This window comes from Halichoerus grypus, chromosome 7, assembly GCF_964656455.1.
Source record: "Halichoerus grypus chromosome 7, mHalGry1.hap1.1, whole genome shotgun sequence".
Classification (NCBI taxonomy): Eukaryota; Metazoa; Chordata; class Mammalia; order Carnivora; family Phocidae; genus Halichoerus; species Halichoerus grypus.
The window spans coordinates 135,704,724-135,730,900 of NC_135718.1; the positions used below are offsets into that span (position 1 = coordinate 135,704,724).

Genomic DNA, 26,177 nt, shown 5'->3' on the forward strand with positions numbered 1-26,177 from the left:
TTACTTCTAAGCATGAGGCTACAACTCCTAAAAGCACAACAATATCTAAACAATGCCACTTGGCCTTTTTCCAACCTTGCTTTGTAATGCCGACGCTTAACCCACTGAGCCACCCAGGCATCCCTATGACGAAGAATCTTTAGTGAGGAAACAGACGTGTAGATGTTAGCTATATAACCAGATGATTGCTCTGACGGAACAATGTACAGAATGCTCCAGGAACCCAGATAAGGGCTCTCCTAAGTCATTTGGAGACATCAACAGAGGCTTCATGACAGAAGCAGTATTTTAACTGAGAAGTAAAGACTGAGTAGGAATTTTCTAGATGGATTAATATGTGGGGTGGAAGGATGTTCTAGGGAAAAGCTTTTCATATATCAATCTTCCTCAGTGAGGAGAACACTGGCCAGTAGTGGAGGGCCACTATGGGATTGGGATGGCGCTGTGAGGATATGCAGAGACATAAGACAGGTCAAACACTGCCCTCAAGGATATAGCAGAAATTGTGTAGTGAACGCTGCAAGTAATATGAGCTTCTAGAGAGGAGAGGTTTCCTGAGGCCCAGGGAAGGCAGCAAGGGCTTTGTGGAAGGGGTGAAATTCGATTAAGTCTTGGATTTGGAAGGACTGCAGGGACATTCCTCCAGATAAGGCCAGGGATGTGAACTACTCTCCAGAGATAATATTAGTATGGTCCAACGATTAGAGGAAATAGAGCCTGTCTTTAGCAGAGGCACATCTTTGAAATTGGCAGAAATGAATGTTGGACATGTCACTGGCACACATTATGGAAAGCTAAAAATGCCAAGGTGCACTTAAGGGAGTAAGATAGAAAAGTATAGCAGAAAATTCTGCATCTGGAAGTCCATAGATTCAAGTACTTGTCTCATCTATAATCAGTTCTGTAATGTTGGACATGGTGCACAATGTATAAAGTGAGGGCGGTGAAATTTCATAATCTATAAGGCCACTTCCAGTTCTAAATTGCTACATGGCTTTAAGACATGTTGAAATTTCTAGTGGGTTTTATTGTGGTGCTATTGTTATTTGGCCTTAAGAAGGTAAAATTAAATTTGGGGAACTGGTATTTCAGCTCTGCAATTACTAGTTTCATGACCTTAAGAAAGCAGTGTACTTTCCTGAGTCTCTTTCCTTATTTGTAAAGCTGGGATAAGGTTTGCCTTCCCTATCACTAAGGTTATTTTGAGGATCAAATGTGATGACTATATAAAATGTTGTGTATTCTATAAAGTGTTACAGGAAACATTTTAAAAGAGGTAAAGTAGTTGACCATTATGGTAATCCTGTATGAGGAGACATGATCTGAGCATAAGTAATGCCATACAGATAGAGAGTAACAAACATATATGAAGATACTTTGAAGGAAATGTAGATAGAAACCAGTGACTTCTATAGTTTTCAGAGTACAGATCTTTTACCTCTTTGGTTAGGTTTTTCCTAGGTAACTTATAGAACATTTATGAAAGAAATTGAGGAAGACACAAAGAAATGGACCAAGTTCATGGATTGGAAGAACAAATATTGTTAAAATATCTATGCTACCCAGAGCAATCTACACATTAAATGCAACCCTTATCAAAATACCACCAGCATTTTTCTCAGAGCTGGAACAAACAATTCTAAAATTTGTATGGAACCTGCAAAGACCCCAAATAGCCAAAGTAATGTGGAAAAAGAAAACCAAAGCTGGAAGCATCACAATTCCAGACTTTAAGCGGTATTACAAAGCTGTAATCATCAAGACATGAGGCCAACATAGGCATGTGAGCCCTCTGTGGCCGGAATTGTTTGTGTGCTGTGGCGCACGCAGGGTAAGGTCGGGAACGCCCAGGCCTGAGAGGGGGAAAAGTCTCCCTCGCCTTGTTGTGTGCCTATGCCTCAGGCATCCGGTCAGCTGAGAAATGGCTCATGATGTTTTGAGTAATCTTGGGCACATTGTTCCTTGTGACGCCCACCGAGGAGAGTGGCTTCGTGTGCGGGGATGTGATGATCAGATAACATCCTGCTTCAAATGTATATGCGGGGTGTTGTCTGATCTCAGCATTCCTGCATAGGGTTTGATTTTATGTAGTTTCGGGGAATGGGTCATAAGGTACCTTTGCATAAGAACTGATCAGAGAATGAGATTTACTTAAGATATGTAATTATTCCGGTGCAACCGAATTTGATTTTGTCCTCTTTTGCGTAAAGAAGTATCGGGATATCTTAATGCTTACATTGTTAATCAGTAACAATATATTTTGATTGTAAAGAGCATAAAAGATGTCAAGAAATAAACGGCAGTATGCAGTTGCAAGTGCTGCCTTTGCTCTGCATCCCCTGTGTCCCGGTGATTTCGCGACCCTTACCCAGGGACCCCAACGCACTAGACGTTGACAATTGGCGCCCGAACAGGGACCCTGAAGGACGTTCAGGAAGGGTGAGTAATTTAATACAATACAGGGTCATGGGACAAGAAACCTCTACTCCTTATGTTCGAATGCTGAAGCATTCACTTGCTGTCTATGGCATTACTGTCGCTTCTACTGATATTGAGATGTGTTTGAAAGTGGTTCGAGACTGGAATCCTTGGTTTCCCGAGGAGGGCTCCCTGGAGGTGGATAATTGGCGGCGGGTCCGCCATAATGTAGAAAAGGCCATGAGGCAGGGGGAAAAGATTCCTGTACGATTTTGGTCCATCTGGTCGATTATATTTACAGTGTTAAGAGCAATGGAGGATGATCGCACGGTTGAGAATTTTCAGAAGGAAGTGGCTCCTTCGATACAGGACCTTCCCCTTGATACAGATGAGAAAAAGGCAATAGAAAAGGATGCCTTTAAGCTTGCACTGCCTCGCGAACCTAATGAGTGCGATAGCGATGAATCGAAACTGAAAGTAACGTCGGATCCCGAGACCGAGCACTTATGGAAGGTTTTTCAGCGGGTCATGACCATGGCGGGGGAATCTAAGAAAAGGCCTTCCGCTCCGCCTTTGCCGCCCGCGCTAGCCTTTTCTCCCAAAAATCCTTTTCTTTCTGCTGCTTTAGCTGAGCTTGATGCGTTAAAGGATAATGACGATGAGAGTGAGGATGACAGACCTATCTTTGCCTTTCCGGTTATTAGGCCTCCCCCGGTCCAGGGAGTAGCACAAGCACCATATTATGAAGGTATTTCAATAGATGATATTGGTCGCTTGAAAAAGGCAGTGACTCTATATGGACCGCAATCACATTATGTCAAAGAGCTACTTCTAGGTATAGCTCGACATTATAATAATTTTGCTCCAGAAGATTGGAGAGTCCTTTGTAGAGCTCTCTTAAAGGAGCCTGAATATCTGCAATGGCAGATGTGGTTCTCCGAGCTCTGTATGGATCAGGCTCGTCAGAACGCTTTAAGTAACAATCCTCGGATCCAGGCTATAACTTATCAAATGTTGGCGGGAATAGGTCAATATTCTGATATTGCTGCTCAAGTTATTACCCCTGAAGAAATCCATGATCAATTACGGGAAATTAGTTTAGAAGCTTGGGATCGTATTCACCCAAAAGGAGAACATTATGGATCTTGGACTAAGGTTATTCAAAAGACTAACGAGCCTTATGTCGAGTTCTTATCACGATTAAAATTAACCTTGGAGAGAACTGTCATAGGGGAAGAAGCTAGACAGCAGCTGTTAAAACTGCTGGCATATGAAAATGCTAATGAGGATTGTAAGAGAATTATATTGCCTATTAAAGATACAGGAGATATTAATGCTTTCATGAAGGCCTGTAAGGATGTTACATCAGAGAGTAGAAAGATGCAGCTGTTTGCTGAAACAATGGCCACTACCTGGCATTCCTTGCAATCTAAGCAACTCGAGAACATGAAATGTTTTGGTTGCGGTCAATTAGGGCATTTGAAAAGGAACTGTAAAGAAAAGAAACCTGACAAAGGGCGCGGACCTGGAATTTGTCCACGATGTAAGAAGGGAAAACATTGGGCTCGAGAATGTCGCACTAAATTAAATACAAGTTTTGCAGAAAAGCCGCAGGGAAACTCGATTTCGGGCCCTACCCCGGGCCCAGGACAAATGAACAGGGGAAACCAACCATATTCTCCCTTAGCCCAGCTACCCAACACAGTGCCGCAGTGGACATACCAGCCATAAGGCCATTTACTTTAAAAGGAGGGGATAGACCTCAGAAAATTCCTACTGGAATTTATGGACCCTTACCAATTGGCACTTTTGCTCTATTAACAGGTCGCTCTTGTTTGACATCAAAAGGAGTGACTGTTCACTTAGGTATAATTGATGCTGATTACAGAGGAGAAATTCAAGTTCTTATGTCTTCCCTAGTTGATGTGTCCTTTGAAGCAGGAGAACGAATTGCCCAGTTATTGTTATTACCCTATCTCCCCATAGGTCAGACTACCGCTGTCAGGCATGGAGGGTTTGGCAGTACGGATCAAAAATGTGTTTTTTGGGCTACACAAATAACTCGTATGCAGTCCTTGATGACAGTTAAATTGAATACGAAAGATATTACTGTCTTGTTGGATACAGGGTCAGATATCACTATTATCAAAACTGTTGATTGGCCTGAAAATATCCCCTATAATGAGATTCCTTGTCAGATAAAAGGAGTTGGCAAGGCACCTGTCCGAAGTATTGGCTTAGCCACTCAATTTGTAACATTTACCTCCCAGGATGGGCAACTGGCCGTGTTAAAACCATATATTTTAGATGTTCCTTTAAATATTTTAGGCCGTGATGTTTTAGAACAGTGGGGAGCTCACCTGGAATTTTGATTATAGATGGAATCTATTAAAATATTATGGAAATCCGAAGATCCCTTGTGGATTGAACAATGGCCATTAACTAAGGAAAAATTGGCTGCTGCACACCAATTGGTAAGAGAGCAATTACAAAAACAACATATTGAACATTCCACTTCTCCGTGGAACTCTCCAATTTTTGTCATAAAGAAAACTTCAGGTAAATGGCGTTTACTTACAGATTTACGTGGAGTTAATAACTCCATGTTCCCCATGGGGGCTCTCCAGCCTGGGGTACCTTCACCGGCTGCCTTGCCGAGGGATTGGCATACAATGGTAATTGATCTACAGGATTGTTTTTTCACTATCCCTGTACATAAAGATGATAGGAAGCGTTTTGCCTTTTCACTTCCTTCTATAAATAGGCAGGGACCTCACCAAAGGTTTCAATGGAAGGTTTTGCCTCAAGGCATGATGAATTCCCCTACGATGTGTCAACTTTATGTTGACGCTGCCTTGCGTCCCGTGCGTCAAAAGTGGCCTCAGGTGTATATAGCTCATTATATGGATGATATTTTGTTTGCTAGCCCCCATCAAAATGAGTTAGAAGAAATCTTAAAATTATTGCCAGAGTATTTTATTCCTTTTGGATTGGTAATTGCTCCAGAAAAAATTCAAAAAGGAAGTATTATAAATTATTTAGGATATGTGATAGAAAGAAATACTGTTAGACCACAAAAAATAGCTATACGAAGGGATAATTTGAAGACTTTGAATGATTTTCAAAAATTATTAGGAGATATTAATTGGTTACGGCCATCTTTAGGTATCCCTACTTATCAGTTACATAATTTATTTGATACATTACAAGGAAATTCTGATATTCATAGTCCCCGACAGCTTACTGCGGAAGCAGAAAAGGAATTACAATTTGTGGAAGAAAAAATTAAATCCGCTTTTCTTACTCGCATTGATCCTTCTTTACCCTTGACAATGTATATTTTAAATACATGGCAATATCCCACAGCTATTATTGGACAAAAAGAGTTGCCTGCTGAATGGATTTATACTAGACATCATTTTTCAAAAAATATCACTCCTTATGGTATTCAGATTGCATATTTGATAGAACAGGCTCGGGATAGAGCTATAATTATGACCGGATGTGATATTATGGATATAATTATTCCTCTTTCTAAAGATCAATTTTCATTTTTGTTACGGAATATAGAGGAATTACAGATTGCCCTTGCAGGGTATGTGGGACAAATTAATTACCATTTTCCTAAAGGAAAATTATGGGATTGTTTTCGTAAACAAGAATTTATTATTCAGGATATAATTAGTGAACAACCTTTGGTTAATGCACCCACTGTGTTTACAGATGGGTCAAAAACTAAAAGTGCATATTGGACAACTAAAAGGTATTGGGTTCAAAATACAGATTTTAATTCAGTCCAACAAAATGAATTATTTGCCATCACCCAAGTATTAAAAGATTTTCCCTCGGCTGTGAATATTCTTGCTGATTCAGCATATGCTGTTGGGGTCGTTAAAAATGTATATACTGCCGTGGTATGTTCTAATAAGTCCAACCTACTTAGTTTATTTTTACTCTTACAAACTTTGTTAAGAAATCGTAATACTCGTATTTATGTAACTCATATTCGCTCTCATACTAATCTTCCTGGTTCCTTGGCTTATGGCAATGCTCAAGTAGACGCTTTGGTGTAAAGCTGGGGTTAATCCTCGAGGAACTTATGCCAACGAACTTTGGCAAATGGATGTTACTCATGTGGCACAATTTGGTCGCTTATCTTATGTACATGTTGTAATAGATACTTATTCTCAATTTATATGGGCCACAGCACAAATGGGTGAAACTACACAACATGTTATTACTCATTTATTAGAAACGTTTGCTGTGATGGGTTTACCTTCCAGTATCAAGACAGATAATGGGCCAGCATATAAAAGTAAAAAATTTCAAGCTTTCTGTTTGCAATATGGTATAATGCATAAAACAGGCATTGAATATAATCCCCAAGGACAGGCCATTGTGGAGCGTGCACACAATACTTTAAAATTGCAAATTAAAAAATTAAAAAGGAGGAAAACAGATCATATATTATCATTTACTCAATCTAATGCACGTTCCATTTTGTCACAAGTATTGTTTACATTGAATTTCTTGAATCTTCCGCAGGGAGATATTCTCTCGAGAGCAGAAAAACAGTTCATAGAGGGAGAGACGGCTCCTCTTCCCTTGAATGAACATATATGGTTTAAGCCCGCTGCGGATGCAGAATGGCAGCCAGGAGTGTTGCTTTATAGAGGGAAAGGTTATGCTTATGTTTCCACAGAAGATGGACAAACCTGTTCCTGGCTCCCGGCAAGGTGGATCCGGTCACGAACTAATTCGGACGGCTGTCAGGCGACGCATGAAGGCCCCGAGAGTGCATGAATCGTTGTTACAAGCTGATGAATCTCTCCTGCAAGCTATGGCTCACTTACATTTGGATAGGCGTCATCATTGGCGGCCTCCGCCTCTTGCTTTACCCACTTGGGGGCATATTAAAAAGCTTGCTGGGGAGGGACAGAAAATCTTGAAGCAAACAAGGAAGCCTTGTACACCTGAGCATTTGTTCTTGGCCCTGTGCGCTTTGCTTACCTAACCCACCTATGATGGAACCTGCACCTTGGGGAAGTGCAAATATTCCCATTTATACCTCCCCGATGATACTTTCGCCTCCTTGGAAGAATCTGACTTATCTTAATCAGGATGACGGTACCTTTTTTAATTTCCTGCATAGAGGGGATGGTCCATATATTTGCTTGGGTCCCTCGCCATGTGTAAATATGAATTGGCAGAATTGGATTTTACCTGGACCAATGGTTAATTCCTCTCGCACTCAATTACAGAGGCTTGAAGCATGGTCTCTTAATATGACCTGGGGAAATGTCACCTTTGATGAATTTCCCTCGTTCCCTGCTTGTCCTGATTTTACTTATATTGGAATGGCTTATAAGCCATTTAAATGGCAGGAATGTGTTGGTAGGTTTGCAAAATATTATAAGGATCTGCTTATGTGGGGACCATATGGTCAATTTTTACAAAATTGTTCAGAGTGGGATGTCTTGCGCTGTAATTTATCCTTGTCTTATAGGATGCCCCCACGGAACCGATGGAATGAATCTATAGTAAATCATCGATTGATGGCTTGGGGAGATGGCGGCATCGCAGACCCTCGCATATCACATCAAAAATTTCCAGATCATATTCAAACACACTTATGGAAAGTTGCAGCTGCGCTTAAGACTGTCAGACTTTATAATGGAACCTTTTCCGGCACAGCAAAGACTGCGTCGAATTTTAAAGAAATTAATGTAACCGCATGTGTACCTTTACCATATCTAATTTTGATAGGAAATTTTAGTTTTAATGATGGAATTAGCTGTATTAAATGTCGATTGTATTCTTGTATTAATAGTTCTATAGAATTTAAACCAGGATATTCTCTTATGATTTTGCAACAACGCTCTCATATTTGGCTTCCGGTAAATTTAGAACGTCTATGGGCTCAAAATCCAGTGGATGCTCTGGTATTGGAATTTTTCAGGAAAGTTTTAAAACGAACTAAACGATTGATTGGTATTGTTGTAGCGGTCATTCTAAGTTTAATTACGGTAACCACATTAGCCACTGTTTCTGGAATTGCGTTACATACATCTTTGCAAACTAAACATTTTGTAGAAAATTGGCACCGTGATTCACGGGATCTTTGGCTTTCCCAAACTATGATTGATACTCGTTTGCAAACGCAGATAGATGTTCTTAGACAAACTGTTAGTTGGTTAGGGAAGAAGGTTTTAACAATTGAAAGACAAATTTGGTTGCGTTGTGATTGGAATTCCACATCCTTTTGTATTACTAATTTAAGATATAATGAATCTCAACATGATTGGAGTATTATCCAGAAATATTTAGAGGGCAATTCATCGGTGACAGATATGATTAATAATTTGCATACTAATATTCAGGAGATATTTGGAAAACCCTTTTGAGAATGAGGATGCTGCTACATTGGCTCAGTCGTTTTTGAAGCAATTTGAAGGACTAGACCCGAAGGGAATTATTCAGAGCTTAGGGCATACCGCTGGAGGAATCGGAATTTCATTAATTTTTGTTATATGCTGTTTTCTGTGCATGTATGTATGTTTTGTTCGACCTTCCCGGAAGTCTATTGCCACCCTTTGGTGGGCGTTTCTTTCTAAACAAAAGAAAAAAGAAGGAATTGAGGCCAACATAGGCATGTGAGCCCTCTGTGGCCGGAATTGTTTGTGTGCTGTGGCGCACGCAGGGTAAGGTCGGGAACGCCCAGGCCTGAGAGGGGGAAAAGTCTCCCTCGCCTTGTTGTGTGCCTATGCCTCAGGCATCCGGTCAGCTGAGAAATGGCTCATGATGTTTTGAGTAATCTTGGGCACATTGTTCCTTGTGACGCCCACCGAGGAGAGTGGCTTCGTGTGCGGGGATGTGATGATCAGATAACATCCTGCTTCAAATGTATATGCGGGGTGTTGTCTGATCTCAGCATTCCTGCATAGGGTTTGATTTTATGTAGTTTCGGGGAATGGGTCATAAGGTACCTTTGCATAAGAACTGATCAGAGAATGAGATTTACTTAAGATATGTAATTATTCCGGTGCAACCGAATTTGATTTTGTCCTCTTTTGCGTAAAGAAGTATCGGGATATCTTAATGCTTACATTGTTAATCAGTAACAATATATTTTGATTGTAAAGAGCATAAAAGATGTCAAGAAATAAACGGCAGTATGCAGTTGCAAGTGCTGCCTTTGCTCTGCATCCCCTGTGTCCCGGTGATTTCGCGACCCTTACCCAGGGACCCCAACGCACTAGACGTTGACAAAGACAGTATGGTATTGGTACAAAAACAGACACATAGATCAATGAGACAGAAGGGAGAACCCAGAAATAAATCCTCAACTCTATGGTCAACTAATTTTTGACAAACCAGGAAAGAATAGCCAATGGAAAAAAGATGAATTTGGGAATTTACAATTGTTGGAAAATACAATATTTTATATAGTCATCACATTTGATCTTTAAAAAAACCTTAGTGTTAGGGAAGGCAAATCTTATCCCAGCTTTACAAATAAGGAAATAGACTCAGTAAAGTACATTACTTTCAAGGTCGTGAAGCTTTCTCAAGGACATGAAACTGTTAGGAAAATTGCCACATGCAAAAGAATGAAACTGGACCACTTTCTTACACCATGTTCAACAATAAATTCAAAATGGATGAAAGACCTAAAAGTGAGACAGGAATCCATCAAAATCCTAGAGGAGAATACAGGCAGCGACTTCTTTGACCTCGGCCACAGCAACTTCTTGTTAGACATGTCTCCAAAGGCAAGGGAAACAAAAGCAAAAATGAACTATTGGGACTTCATTAGGATAAAAAGCTTTTGCACAGCAGAGGAAACAATCAACAAAACTAAAAGGCAACCTATGGAGTGGAAGAAGATATTTGCAAATGATGTATCAGGTAAAGGGCTATTATCCAAAATCTATAAATAATTTATCAAACTCAACACCCAAAAACCAAAAAGTCCCGTCAAGAAATTGTCAGAAGACGTGAACAGACATTTCTCCAAAGAAGACATACAAATGGCCAACAGATACATGAAAAAGTGTTCAACATCACTTGGCATCAAGGAAATACAAATAAAACCACAGTGAGATAGCACCTCACACCAGTCAGAATGGCTAAAATTAACAACTCAGGAAACAACAGATGTTAGCAAGGATGTGGAGAAATAGGAACTCTGTTACACTGTTGGTGGGAATGCAAACCGGTGCAGCCACTCTGGAAAACAGCATGGGGGTTCCTCAAGACGTTAAAAGTAGAGCTACCTTACAACTGCACTACTAGGTATTTATCCAAAGGATACAAAAAGAGTGATTTGAAAAGACAAATGTACCCCAATGCTTATGGCAACAATATCCACCATAGTCAAAATATGGAAAGAGCCCAGATGTTCATAGACAAATGAATGGAGAAAGATGTGATCTATATATGATATGTATGTATAGCTATCTATCTATCTATCATCTATCTATCTATCTATCATCTATCTCTCTATATAATGGAATATTACACAGCCATAAAAAAGAATGAAATCTTGTCATTTACAATGATGTGGATGGAACTAGAGGATATTATGCTAAGCAAATTAAGTTAGAGAAAGACAAATACCATATGATTTCACTCATATGTGGAATTGAAGAAACAAAACAGATGAACACAGGGGAAAGGAAGGAAAAATAAAATAAGATAAAAGGATAAGAACAGAGAGGGAGGAAAATCATAAGAGACTCTTAACTATAGGAACAAATAGAGGGTTGCTGGAGGGGAGGTGGGTGGGGGATGGGGTAACTGGGTGATGGGCATTAAGGAGGGCACATGATGGAATGAGCATTGGGTGTTATATGAAACTGATGAATCACTAAATTCTACCCCTGAAACTAATCATATGTTAACTAAATTGAATTTAAATAAAAGTTAAAAAAAAAAAGTGGTGACTTCTAAGGTTGATGGACAAAAGAATGAGGTGGAGGTGGGGAGATGCTAATAGTTGGGTTCAAATCAAGCTAAAATGAGAAACTTATTTCTGAATTTCAAGCACATGGAAAGAGAACAAGATTTTAGTAAGACATGTGCATCTCTGTAATCTCTACTAATATTTTCATACAAAGCATTTTAAAGATTCTATTTATTTATTTATGTGAGAGAGAGAGAGTGCACAAGAGGGACAAGGGGCAGAGGGGGACAGAGAGGGAGAGAGAATCCCAAGCAGACTCTGTGCTGATCACAGAGCCCAACCTGGGACTCAATCTCAGGACCCTGAGATCCGATCTGAGCTGAAACCAAGAGTCAGACGCTTAACCGACTGAGCCACCCAGGTGCCCCATACGCAAAACATTTTATTTATTTTTTTTAAGTTTTTATTTATTTATTTATTTGACAGAGGGAGAGAGAGAGCACAAGCAGGGGAGTGGCAGGCAGAGGGAGAGGGAGAAGCAGACTTCCCACTGAGCAAGGAGCCTGACTTGGGGCTCGATCCCAGGACCCCGAGATCATGAGCTGAGCTGAAGGCAGACGCTTAATCGACTGAGCCACCCAGGTGCCTCCACAAAACATTTTAGATGATAAAAAGATGATAATCTATTTTTCTACCCTGGGAAAAAAATAAATTATAAGGCAGTCAAATTTTATCAGCTCTTTTCAGAATTGAAGAAGATTTCTTGATGCCTTGCAAATAAAGCCAAAGAAGTACAAGTGCAAAGGGCACACTGCTAGAAACTAGTGAGTCTTGAGTTATAAAATCCTAGGGTACGTTTCTGCTCCACGTTTCTGCAATTGCTACCATAAAGGGAGCATTTCAGATGTAGTGCTCTGTAATGTGGGCTCTCTTCTCAAGAATTCCGCCAATTCTTGATACATGGCTGGAGGAATGCAGACCTCTGTAGGTCGTATTTTATGTGTTGCTATGGAACTGTCCAAATATTATGAACAGAGCAGTAGTATTTGACATACAATGGTCTAATGCCATGAAATTATGGCAACTAGAAATCCATTTTCATATCTCTGAAATGTAAGCTCCTAGATTAAAAGAATGGTATGAGTGCCTTTAATAAATGAATTATCCTTTATGCACTAAATTGGATCTTAGGTGGAGATATAAAGTCTCAGACTTCAAAGGAGCTTTAGTCCAGGGAGAGTTGTGCAGACCCTAACAAGGAAATACCCAAGCAGGTCAGGGAAGGGCTAGTGAAGGCGGGTTGAATAAAGAACTTGATAGTGAGGGAGCAGAGTATGTGACCCCAAAATATGCCACTTTGGCACTTGGGTTATTTTGGGCTGAAGGCGGTCAAGACCCAGAAGACTCAAGACAAATTTTTCCTCCCCATAACTACTTAAAATAATTTAGCTAGGGGCTTGGACCAGAAAGCAAGGTATTACTAGAGATAAACTTTTTATCTGAGTGACCTACCTGTATAGCAGGGCAAACATCTAATTACCAAACATCTGCCCTTGTTATTGTTCTGTGAGTTATCTGCTTCCCTTTGGAGCTTCGGGTCTCCATCCCATTCTTTAGCTCCGGATGTCACATGAGCCTCCATTGCCCAAATCGTCCTTTGGTCTCATGTTCTTATGGGCTGCCCCCCCATACATACATACATAAAATTTATTTTTCTCCTATTAATCTGTCTTATATCTATTTACCAGCTAAAGAACCAAGAAGGTGTAGAGAAAAAAGCTTTCCTTTCCAACTGTTGGCATAGTTGGCAGGATACTTCACTGGCTGGACACTGTTCCACCGTGGGGCTACTGCACTAAAGAGATCTGAGAGACCCTGGGACCTTGGGACCGTGGACAGAAGGTATGAGTTTCTTACCATGTCAGTCTCTTGGATCTCTGCCTACAGGGTTTGGTGGAAGTGAGAATGGTGAAAGTCCTTCTTATTTCTTTTTCTAATTTTAAAATTGGCAGAAATGTTTCTGGAGCTAGTTTCTTGGATATAGTGACTCTGGTAAAGACTTGTTATTATGAGTACTGTTGATTTTTATAGATCCTTTTCCTTCCAGGGATGGTCACTGTCCTCATTTGTCTCTGCCCATTGTGTTATTTGTCTTAAGGAGGGAAACCATAGGGTGGAGGCAGGCATAGGTCCTATGAAGCCTGCTGTTTGATTCAGCCCCACAGACGGATGAGGTTGTGATTCTCACCAGACCAGCATCTATCTGTTTAGATAAACTTTGTTGTGGGTTAACATGCCTGTGAGGTTAGGGCTGTCACTGACGGATCACTTGAAAGCCAAAGCCACAAAATTGCTGGGCATGGGTTCAGCACGTCAGAGCTTTGGAGCACTTGCCACCTAACTCAAAAGACTCCCAGGCTAGGGGAGTGGGTTAGATTGACAGTAGGATCACCTGCCAACCTCAAAATAATTCCGTGCAATGAGCCATGCTATGAAACACTACCCAATCTCCAACTCAGCCGCCCATCCCTCTCAGGTATTAGTTTGGCTCTAAGAGAACCAAACCTTACCTAAAGATATTAATGTGCATATAATAAGAACTGGATGAGGTTTTTGTTTTGTCTTGTTCTGTGTCTCGAGAGCTTGGTCTTGTGACCAGTGAGAACATCCTTTATGGTCTCCCAGCCAAAAGGTGCACATACCAGGGTGCATCTTGGTGGCCAGTCTAATAGGCTGGGGTTCCAAGAGACAAAATCCCAAGCAGGACTCTCTGTGTCTGACTGTGCCAGCTTCAGGAGAGATGTCATAAGGGGTGCTGATCTATTAGGGGCTTTTGTTGTCTCAACTCTCTTGCTTAGTTAGTGCTGGAAAAATCCCATTCCAGTTAGCATCTGCCTGGTGTCATAGATTAGTGGGTCTGGGACTGGAAGTGTCATGGTCTTGTGGGAAACCAGAGATACCATTTTCATTATACCATTCTTACCACCTGTAACAACAGAGGGCTTTTACTTTCTTAGACTCTCTTTGGGCATGAACTTTCTGGATCTTATGAGGGCTGCAGCTTTTGCATGCTCCTTTGAAGATGTTTCTTGCACCTTTGGTTAAGCCATGGAAAGGCTTATTGGTTTGAATCGCTGTTGAGATTAATAAGATCCTGCTCATCAATGGCCAGAGGAGGGATCTTTTTGCACTGGTTATATTTGAAATAATTTTTAGAGAGCTGTCATTCTAAACAATTGTCTCACTGGTACCTATGAAAAGACCAAATTAAAAAGTGGGTACAAAGAAATATAATAATCCCTGTGTGATATAGATTTTCTACCCTTGTCTTCTCTAGACCCAAAAACCATTTTTTTCAGATGCAAACTTTAGGGAGAGGTTTCTTATCAGGATTAAAAAAATATGGAGAGACATATTTGGAAATTGGGCAAATGAAAAATCTTCTTCACAAATATTGGTAACTGTAAGGCCTCTATGTCTCTGTGTATGATTATGCATGTCTATATATGTATGTTGTAGATGTGTGATATTTTCCTACCTCTGGATGGATTGCCATACTTAATTTTTAAAATAGCTCTTTTTGATTGGCTTAAACAAACACACACTTATATAAATTTATTATTCATAAAAATTCTCAAAAAAATATAATAAAAACTAACCTAAATGCTTTTCAGGATCATATCACTTAGGAAAATGTTTGGTGTTGAAACAAGTTTAAATTTGTTGGTTTAATTAATACAGACCAGTCTTTAGAGTTCTTAGCATGAAGTATACTATTATTCTACCGGGGTTGTTAGTCATATAAACTCATGTTATCTATGTTACAAAATTTGTCAGCAAGGAACGTAATTTAAGATGATGGCTAACTGCTTTAATGGCTCATGAAATTAATGAAGGATGGTTGGAAGAAAAGCAGGCAGGGACAAGGCCCCCCTCAGCCCCCCAAGAGGAAACCACCCTTAAAAGGATTTTTACACCACCCTGGAAGGAGCCTCCACCCTTTCCCACCATAGGTAGATGACAAAAACCTGATTTGGTGGCAGGCACGCAGGGAGGGTTAATCATATTAAAACAGCCGCCAACAGGCCCATAAAAACCCCTAGACTTAGAAACTCCGGTGGCAACCCTTTCGGGTCCCCTCTTTCTTTGGGAGCTTTGTACTATCACTCAATAAACTTTGCTTTGCTGCCTACCACTCTTGGTCTGGTCTACCTCTTCATTCTTCAAAGAGGTGTGACCAAGAACCACGGACACTGAAAGAGAAGAAATCCTGTAACAAAATCTTTAGGAGTATGAGTATGATTGTTAAGACCAGATAAATTAAATGGATGTAAGTATGATGAGAGTTTTTAAGTAAAACTTTTGAAATGGGTTCCCCAAATCTTTTGGTAATCTGGAACCTTAAGGTATTGCTAAGTTAAATGATGGATAGTCATTTAAATATTTAGATCATTTCCAAATAAGATAAAATACTGAAACAATTGCTAAACATAGGCTTATCCATTTTTTGGCTTCCTTTTACAGAGGAACTAAAAGATATTTGGGTATATTAGTAAACATATTTTTGTGCTACATTAAAAAAAATTGTACTATGAGAAATCATGTCTTTAGAAATTCTGAAATGTATTAATAAATTTGCCAATCTAAAGAATGCTGGTGTAACAGTTCACAATTGTTTAATTCTTAGTTTTCATTAGAAATTATGATTTCTAAGTGTTAAGAATTCTAATTAATATGTGTAAAGTTACTAGAAGTAATAAGGGAAAAATCTCCCATGCTAAGAAAGTAGTATATGTGTTTTTAGTAAAAGAAGTTATGAGGAATGGAGATATATTTTTGCTGAAGAAAAAGAAAGTTGTAGAAGGTTTGTGGAGAAGGAATCTTTGGAAAGGAATTTTAATGTGCGGTCAAGTTGACTAAGGTTAGAATAAATTTAAGTTAAATACATTTTAATGTCAAAAGTAAGCTGGTATAAAATTAGAATTGGTTTTCTCTCTCTTAAAAAAGATAAGATTTTCTTGGACTTTTGGTCTGCTTTTGATAACAGATTGTGAAAATTTCTTTACCTTTTAAGTAATCTGCCTAGAAAGCAAAAGCTCTGTGTTTTATAATTTTCTGTGCTTTATCAGGTCTTTTATTGGTTTTGTTCATAACTGTAATCTCTTGTGTTTGCCCTTAAAATCTTGTCACTTTCATTAAATAGATAATTATCATTTCATAATGAGCTATGATTCTATTAGTCAAGTCTCTAACTCTTTTAATATTTTTTTGACAAACTTCCCAAAATCAAATTCTAAATAAAGTCTTTTTTGACCTCAAATTAAATTTGAGAATTTCCAGATGGTTCCTGAAACATTTTAAAATATTTGTTCTCTCTCCTTATAAAAAGAGAGATGTTACACTACTTAGGCTTATTTGGTATGTTAAGCTACCTGGGAAGTGATGATAAACCTTTTTAGGTCATATTATGTTGATAAATATTATTAATGTACGTATATTAGAAATTGTATGAAATTCCTAAAAATCTGATATGTCCTGGTATAATGTTATCAGTCACAATTCTAGTTATTACCTTAAAATGTTGTATGTCACAGAAATAACCAAATTTTGTTATCAATTCCATTACAATGAACTCATCAGATCTTTCAGAATGGGCAGTTAAAGTCTTCTGGTCATTTACAGACAATTATTGCTTTACACAGGTGCTTTTTGAGAGTGTTCCTGCAAAAGTACTTCACCTTCAAGGAGATTCAAGGAAAGGCCTTTTGACAAGTGCCGGATTCTGATAACTTTAAGATTATGAAACTTGGCTGGGTAAGAATTTCCAGAACAGGTGGAAAACTGGATTCAAGCAGAACAAGTGTTAATTACATGGGACTGAATAAACTGACAAGGATGACTGTAATTATTATGACTGTTTTGAAACATCGCCAGTTCTTCTTTGTTTTTGCAGATTTAAGGAAATCTTCTCTTTTCTCTTAAGCTCTCAACAATTTGGTAAGATAGATCTTTGTGAACAAAGACAAAACAACTAACCTGATCTGATCTCTCTGGAATTCGGTAACCTAGTGAGTATTCTTATTTTCATGGCAATATAGTTATTTACATAACTTCAATAAGAATCTGTTCTTCTTGTAACAGGACACAATTGGAAACATTGGTTATATCACCTAGGCTATGCCTGGAATGTCATATTTGAGAGACATACTCATGTACTCAGATACGACCAGATAGCTTTAAGGAACTAAGGTGGACTTTGTGGAGCCGATAAAACCCCTTGGAAAAAATGGTCTGGTACCTTGCTTACAGGGTTCCTAGCAGCCTTATCAGGCGAGTAAGGAAGGTCACTTCCTGACAGGCTCAGGAATCTCAAGATATTTGGGGCACTTCAAGAAGAGAGGAATTCACCCAAATTTACAGACATCGAAGGCAAGGTCTGATGGTGAGTCCTTGGCATGGCTTCTTAGCCTTGAGAGGCTTTTAAAAGTTCAGTCTAAGGTTTCTTATGAAAAATTCCATCAAAGCAGATTTAACAAAGCCTATATGGTCAATCACTATTTTTGCTGCACTTATATAAATAATCATGCCAAGTTTCTTGAAACTAGACTTAATTTGCAAACACATCAGTCTTAAGTTGGCTATCTTTGATAGAAATGAGGATGATTTGAGAGAAAAAAATTGTGTCAGTAGAAACCATTATTACAGGATTTTTTTCTCCATCGGTGCCCTCAGTTCTTGGTCACTTTGAAGAATGAAGAGGTAGACCAGACAGAATGGTGGGCAGCAAAGAAAGGTTTATTGAGCAGTAATGAAGTAATAGTACAAAGCTCCCGAGGAGGAAGGGGACCCGAGAGGGTTGCCACCAGAGTTTCTCAATCTAGGGGTTTTAATGGGTTTGTTGGCAGGCTGTTTTAATCCGATTAACCCTCACTGAACCTGTCACACAATCAGGTTTTTTCATCTGTCTATCACAAGGGAAAGGGTGGAGGGCTCCTTCCAGGGTGGTGTAAAATCTTTTTAAGGGTGGTTTCCTCTTAGGGCAGGGGCCCCTACCTTCCAACTATCCTTCATCACTATTATATACACTTTTGGATATTAGATTCTAGTGCTGTTCATTGTCTTTAAGGTTTTGTACTGGATCCTGAATCCTTCCAGTTACCTCATAGCTGGCGACAATTCTCCAAACTAACATCCAATTTTCTCCCACCTTTTTGGCTTGGAATCTCCCACCTTTCCCCCCAAAGCCCTTCAAAACAAAATGTGAACTTGTTATAAACTTAAGAGAGATCACCACAATAACTCATGTGTGGACAGTCTTCATGCCTGTTGCTGTGTGGCCACTCAGAACGATCACCAGAGACATTCAAACTGCAAACCAGGAAAATCTGTCAGACTGCCAAAGCCAGCCTCCACTCCATCCGAGATGCTTCAAGCCAGACGGCTGGCAATCTTCTCAACGGATTGCCTTCAGAACTCAGAAACCAGGATTAGAGTCCACTCCAATCATTAACCACTGTGTTTCTTTTGTTTCCATAGAAATGCCTCTTATTAAATACCCAATTGCTTGCACCATAGGTCTCACTTTGGAAACACATCTGCATCACCACCTCCTGAAATGAGACGCCCCATTTGACTGAACTGACCTGTTCTCAGGACTAAGAAACCGGTTCAATGAGATGAAGCAATCTACCAACTCAATTTATGGACTGAAACTTCTTGGGGATGTTTCAAAGGTATGACTGAGGAAGAGCAAAATACCTGACCCCAAAATAGGCTGCTTTGGCATGTGGATTATTTTGAGCCGAAGGCAGGCAAGACACAGCGGACTTGGGGTGTCTGGGTGACTCAGTCAGTTAAGCATCTGCCTTTGGCTCAGGTCATGGTCTCAGGGTCCTGGGATTGAATTCTGCGCCAGGCTCCCAGCTCATGGGGGAGTCTGCTTCTCGTTCCCTCTCTGCCCCTCCCCCATGCTCGTGCACGTGCATGTGTGCTCTCTCTCTCTCAAATAAATAAATAAGATCTTTAAAAAAAAAAAAAAAAAAGACCCAGTGGACTAAAAAAAGAACTTTTACTGCTTCCTTAACTGCCTAAATGAATTTAGATGGGGGGCTGACCCCAAAAGAAAGCTATCACCAGAGGTAACTTCTTACCTGAATGAGCTATCTCTATGGTAGGACAAACATCTAATACCAAACATCTGCTCTTCTTATTGTCCTGTGAATCACCCTCCTCCCCTTTGAAGCCCCAGGCCCCTGTCCCATTACCTCAGGATGGCATATAAAACCTCAAATATCCAAATTGTCCTTGGGTCTCAGGTTCTTATGGGGCTTCTGTATTTACATAATTAAATTTGGTTTTGTCCTGTTAATTTGCCTCATGTTAATTTACCAGCCAAAGAATCAAGAAGGGTGGATGAAAACTTTTTCCTCCCCAATATTAGCCTCAGGGATCTCAATTTTAATGTCGATGTTACTAGAGCTGCTTAAGACTCACCCCAGAGGTGTGGTTGGAGGTAAACAAGATCACTGGACTCCCAGATCAGGGACTTCAAAGCAAGGCTAAGGCAAAGCAAGGCTCCTCCTTCCAGCTCCCCTGTTTTGAGAAGTGAGACCCCAAACTCTCAGCTACTCAGGTTTTGATGTTTGACTCTTTCTCAGGTTCCAATAATTGTTGACGAAACTTTGTTCAAATTTAAAATCAGAAGTTACCTACCATAAAATTCATCTATTGATTCCTGCCCCCCCCCCCCCCCCCCCCGTTCTGGCTAGTTCTAGCTAAAATGAGGTTAATTTAAATAAGAAATACAGATTTCTGTGCACCTTTTAAAATAACAGTTCTGTGAATGCTATTTTCTTCTGCAGATTATGCTAAAGCCAGTTTCCTCTCTGAATGAATGTTTCTAACACGTGAATTCAAAATACAACAAGCCTACGTCACCAGATGCCCTGAGTAAACAGGAACTAAGTGCAGCTGGAGCTTTGTGGCTTTTCTTGCTTTCTTTCCTTTTTTCTCCTCTTCCTCAGACCGTTGCTATTAAATACTTTTTTTTTAAATTAAAGAGGAAAAAAAGTTTTTGTTTTTTAATGAATCCTTTAGCCTGTACCAAAAAAATCAAATTAAAAAGTTTAAAACTTTCAAAAGAATGAAGAAGTTTTTCTTTGCAGAACACAGGAAAATCCATTTGTCTCAATATCTGATCACGTTTCCCTGACAGTAGAAAGTATTCACTTCTTACTGCTTCTCTATTTTCTCATCTGCCCTGCCTACGAGGGGAGGAAGAATGCTTTCCCTCTTTTTTTTGGTTCCTCATTAAAACAACATGAAAATAAATTAAAAAAAGATTTTTTCTATTTATATCACTTTTCTTGGAAATGCCACCACCTGGATATCCTTGTCTGGAATATGCCTTCAAAAGTGTGGGAGGTCTAGAAAAATTATACAATAAGTAGAGGAAGTTAAAAAAAATCTGTTGAATAAAAACATGGTCTCAGAATTACTTCCAAACATCAAATTGTCCATTATTCCTTTTTTTTTGGGGGGGGGGGGGACCATTCGTATATACTGGAAGAAAGTCAACAAAACAGGGTCAAAGTTCAGCTACAACAAGAGTAAATTTAGGAATTGTAAGAACTAATCAAAACTTGTGACAATTATTGGTATTATCTTGTACCAAATATTGTTCAAAATAAGAGGCTTGTCATCTAGTCTTGAAAATTGGCTTTGCTACAGAGACTCTTCTTATAGTCCTCACAAGAAATGCTTTATGTGCATGAATTCTGTCCAGTGGTAGCTTTTCTTCATGCATAAAATAAGAGATGAGAATGCAGTGGACAAATAGCTTGGATTTATTTATGATCCAGTTACAAGTTTCTAACTGTTGCATTTCCCATATGAAATGGAAATGGAAGCAAGTAACATAAAGCTTCTTAAAAGTCTGACATGAAAAGGAATTGTATTAAAATATGTCCGTGGCAAAGTGTGCTCACAGTTAAGCTCTTATCTGTAAACAGATAAAACAGATTAAAAGCAAATCTATGGTACAATTCTGTGGTCTTCCTGCCTATTGCCCAGCTTAGTGAGACATAGATCCTACTGAGTGAACAAAAAGTCGCCTGATACTTGCTGTTTCTAGGCTGTTGAGTTTCTGAAGAAGGAAGTAGATTAGTCAACTGTGTCATCTATGAGTGGCAGAAATACGACACTGACATAACTGATAATTTGTATGCTTCATCAAATGACAGTGTGCATGGTGTTGTTTAAAATTTTAGGAGATAAGATGCTTTACATTATCTTTTTGGCGAAATTTTGTTGTCCTCCCTTGATTGCTGACTTCAAAGTAGTTGCTCAAAATGAAAGAATAACAAAATGCATTATGAAGATGAATTTAGTTCTCTATTATAATCTGTGAAGTAATAGAGTCTGTATCACTGGTTGTCAGCCAAGGGTGATTTTGTCACCCAGGAGACATTTTACACCTTCAGGAGATATTTTTGATTATCATGACTGAGCAGGGAGTAGTGAGAGGTCAGGGGTGATGGTGAGCGTGCTACAATGCATAGGATGGCCTCCCACAACAAAACATTATCCAGCTCCTGTGTCTACAGTGCTGAGATTGAGAAACTCTATTTTATATGAATTATCAGAATGAACAAATAACATGTATATGATATAATCCTGAAGTAGTTTTGTTCTTTTCACATTATAAATTTTTAGAACGTTTTTCTACATGTTTTTAGAGTTTTGTTATCAAACACATAAAATAATTACTCATGTTATATCCAGTTTGAACCTGGAGGACATAATTATATTTTTAAAGACATGAAAGGGACACATTTCCTCTTCCATTTGTGTGTTAGATGAATTTACCTTTTTCCACTCATTCATAAACCCCAAAATAGAGGCTGTCTTCAAAATGGAGAATAAGTTTAATGCAGATTTCAGGAAAAAAAATAAGGTCTATTTTACATTGAAATTATCAGCACTGTCAACATTATTTCAACCCATATTATGAGTTATTAAGTAGTAACACCTGTAGGTTTTCTTCCTCTTGTTGAGGTACAAGAGGAGAGTGAGGTATAAAGTAATATTTAAGAATGGAAATCTGTGTTCCTTTCGTATTCCGATTTTGAAAATTTTCTTTCCACTCATTCCTCCTACTGTGATGAGGGCAGGAAAAAGGAGATCTGGCAGAAGACTGGAAAGAACAATGCAGTTCACTCAGCTTAGAGAAATGATGTGGTACTACATTCCTGAGCCAGCAGAACATTTTGCCAGGAAACCAATTTCAAAGAAATCAGCTGATAAATACACAGTCCTTTGGTCCCCATTTGGAACCAGAATATATGTGTACACACATCTTTTACCAAGCTGGCTGTAAAAATGACATCACTCATCAATAAACAGTGACGTAAACTACAGTGAGTCTGACCCTCCTTCACTGTAATTATTGAATATCAATCCTCTCCTATAAATTATTCTCAAATTATTTCTGAGCTCCTCAAAGAGGTGCCTCACATACAACCGCCTTATGGCCCCCCTCACTTCCTCCTCTGTCCTGTGTTCCTCCCCCTTGTTGGTATTTCCTGTCTTCACCCAGCCCAGGCAGCCCCTCTCTTGAGGACACCTCTCAGGAGTTGATGGGGATTCTGAAACTGCCTTCCACATTTATATGTCCAACCTGACCACTCTCTTAAATACCACACTCATGTTGCCAATGTCCAGGTCACTGTCTCCACTACTCAAATGTCTAAGAGGAATCTCAAACTTCCATGTTGAGAACTGAACTCCTGATATCTGTCTCTACCACCACCCCGTCTGTCTCTCTCACAATTCCTTGTCTAAGTTCATGGCAACTCTTGTTTTTCTGTTCCTCAAGCCACAAACCTTGGAGTCATTCTTCATTCCTCTTGAAGTTTTTCTTTCTCCTGACACAAAACCCATCATGAATCCTGTTGGTTTCATCTTCAAGGTGTTTCCAGAGTCTGGAACTTCACTACTCCCTGACTGAGCAGGGAGTAGTGAGAGGTCAGGGGTGATGGTGAGCGTGCTACAATGCATAGGATGGCCTCCTTCCACAAACAAGAAGACTGGACCCCTTCCACAAACACTGTCCTTGGATCCAGCCTTCCATCACCTCCCACCTGGATTATTGGAATAGTCCCCTAACCAGTCTGTTGCTTCCACCTGGGGTCCCAAACTAATTTCAACACGGATGTTGTAAGTTAGATTGCTTAAAACCCTCCAATGATGTGCCATTTCTCTCAGAGTAAAAGTCAAAGTTCTTAAGAGGGCCTAGAAAACCCCCCAGAATATGTTCCCTCACTTTCCTATTTGACTTGCCTGACCTTATCTCCTGCCAAAGCCAGCATCATGGGTGTGTGACCTGTGCAGTGACACAAGGTTCTGTGCTCAGAAGGTGTGGATGCACGGTTTAAGTCTCTGCTATAGCTATTTTGAAATACTTTTTTTTTTTTAAAGATATTATTTATTTATTTGACAGAGAGAGAGAGCAAAAACAGGGGGAGCAGGAGAGGGAGAAGCAGGCTCCCCGCTGAGCAGGGAGCCTGATGTGGGGGCTCGATCCCAGGACCCAGAGATCATGACCTGAGCCAAAGGCAGACGCTTAACCAACTGAGCCATCCAGGCGCCCCTATTTCGAAATTCATAATAATTTTGAACAAAGAGCTCCACATTTTCATGTTGCATGGGGCCCCACAATTAATGTAACCAGTCCTTTCTTCTACTTCTCTTCTCACTCACATCCCTCAAGCTGCCCCTGCACACTGCTAGGAACATTCCACGCACTCTCTCTCCCAAGCCTTTGTATTTGTTGCTCCCTCTGCTTGGCTCTCTCTTCCCCAGAGAACTTATATGACTTCACCTTCATCTGCTACAAATCTTTGTGTTAATGTTAGTTTTTCGGTGAGACTTACTCTGACCACACCATTCATATAGTAAACCGTCTTCCCATTTCTCCTACTCTGATGCATTTTTTCTCATTGTACTTAGGATCTTCTTACCTATTTAACATTTTATTTGTTTTGTTAATTGTCTATTATCTATATTTCTCCCTCTCGAATATAATAAGCTTCATGAAGGCAAAGATCTTTGTCTGGTTCTTCGCTGTCGTATACTATGTGCCTGATACACAGTAGGTACTTAATAAATATTTATTTGATGAGTGAATGAATAAGCAAATCAGAGTTCAAGAAATAACCTATAGTTAAATATGTACAGAATGTGACTTATTTCATTCACAACAAATCTTTTGTTGTGTCCATATGCAACCTGTTTTGCTCTAATTCAAAAGGGAACATGTCAATTTTCTCCATTAAAGTATGAGAAAATTCCAGTTTATGTAAAAGCAGTCAACTTTAGGCTAATTTTGAAATGCAACATATTTTGTGCAAAGGTGCATTGATGATTTTGTAACAGAAACATAAAAAACCTGGCAAATGGGGATTCCTCATTAAAAACAAATAAACAGAATAATACTCCTCCATTTTTCACATGCCTCCCCCCACTGCCAAATAAACATGTGTAAGTACACAAGACTTACTTGGTGGTAAAACTGAAACCTGGTGGTGGTAATGATTGCATCTGGACAGACTGGAGGCAGACGTGAATAGCCAGATCTGACTTAGCTCTACTGTTTCATTTCCTTTAAGCGTGGCTCTAAATGCGTGGCTCTCTTCGTCTCTGTCTCTTCACAGGCTGTGCGAAGAGAAAGAGATTGTACTTCAGATTGTACATCAACACATCTTGTCCTGTCTTGAGCCCTTGCACAGATGTTTGTCTTTAAACAGACAGCAGATCTCAGATCTTGCTCTTTGGACATTATTTTTGTTTTTCCTTGAATTATGAATTTTACTCTTTAAACCCTTATTATCAGGTGGTGATCTTGTTTCCCAGTTTACTGAGAAAAACAGAGGTAATTAGAGGAGAATTTCTGCAAATTCCCACTACCTCATCCACTCAACCTCTGGCCTCTGTGGCTGCATATTCTACTTTCTCTGCTGTTATCAAGGAGGGATTGCCCCCAGCGAACACCAGGACTAGCTCTTTCCTTTCCAGAAGGGTATTCCTCCAGAAATTCTCTTCTCTCTACAATTTTCTCTCTGCTAACATGATCTTTCTTATCAGTATGTAAATATGGACTGAGTCCTTAATTTTCTTTTCCCATTAAAAAAAGATTACGTCTCTTGGTCTTATTACTCCCTTTCAACCACTGCGCCTATTTTTCTCTTTCTTATGGTAAATCTCCATCATAGAGTCAACTATGCTCCTATCTCTGATTTCTCTATTTCCATTTTATTCTGAGTCAAGCTTTTGCTTCCAGTATTCCACAGAAACTGCCCTTAGTCTATGTCACCAAGATTTTCTGTCATTGAAACCAAGATCTATGCTCAGTCCCCTTTTTACCTGAACTATGAGTAAAATCAGACATAGTTGATTATCACTTCCTCTTTGAAATATTTTTTCACTTGTCTTCCAGGACAAGTCTGGTTTTCCTTTCACTTCATGGGCCATTTTTTTTTTTTTTTTCTTCATTTTCCATTGCTGGTTCCTCTTCAGCTCCTGACTTCTTGATTTTGGAGTGGTCCAAATCTCAGTCCTTAAATCTCTCTTCTATTCTGATTTAATTCCTGAATCATCTCATTCATTCTTATGGTTTTAATACCACTTACATGCTGTAAATCCCCTAAATCTCTCTCTTTCCCTTGATTCTTCCCTTTAACTTGAATGTTTAATTGGTGTCTGAAAATTAGGATGTCCATATGTCCCATCACTCTTAACTTGCTCTTGTCAATTCTTTCTGATCTCCACGGACTTATAAAAATTCCATTTTGTAGGT

At 39.4% G+C, this 26,177-nt stretch overlaps 1 long non-coding RNA gene across 2 annotated transcripts in view; it reads left to right on the plus strand.

Moving 5' to 3' along the window:
* Positions 1-26,177, plus strand: part of LOC118544378 (uncharacterized) — a 113,640-nt gene that overhangs the window by 58,362 nt on the left and 29,101 nt on the right. The window contains exons 2-6 of one of the 2 annotated variants that reach the window (XR_013449515.1): positions 13,072-13,225; positions 17,277-17,391; positions 17,633-17,765; positions 18,899-19,056; positions 20,185-20,606. This is a non-coding gene — a long non-coding RNA (uncharacterized LOC118544378). Of the gene's footprint in view, positions 1-13,071; positions 13,226-17,276; positions 17,392-17,632; positions 17,766-18,898; positions 19,057-20,184; positions 20,607-26,177 lie in introns of those variants that run through there. The other variant, XR_013449516.1, reaches the window with a different exon arrangement.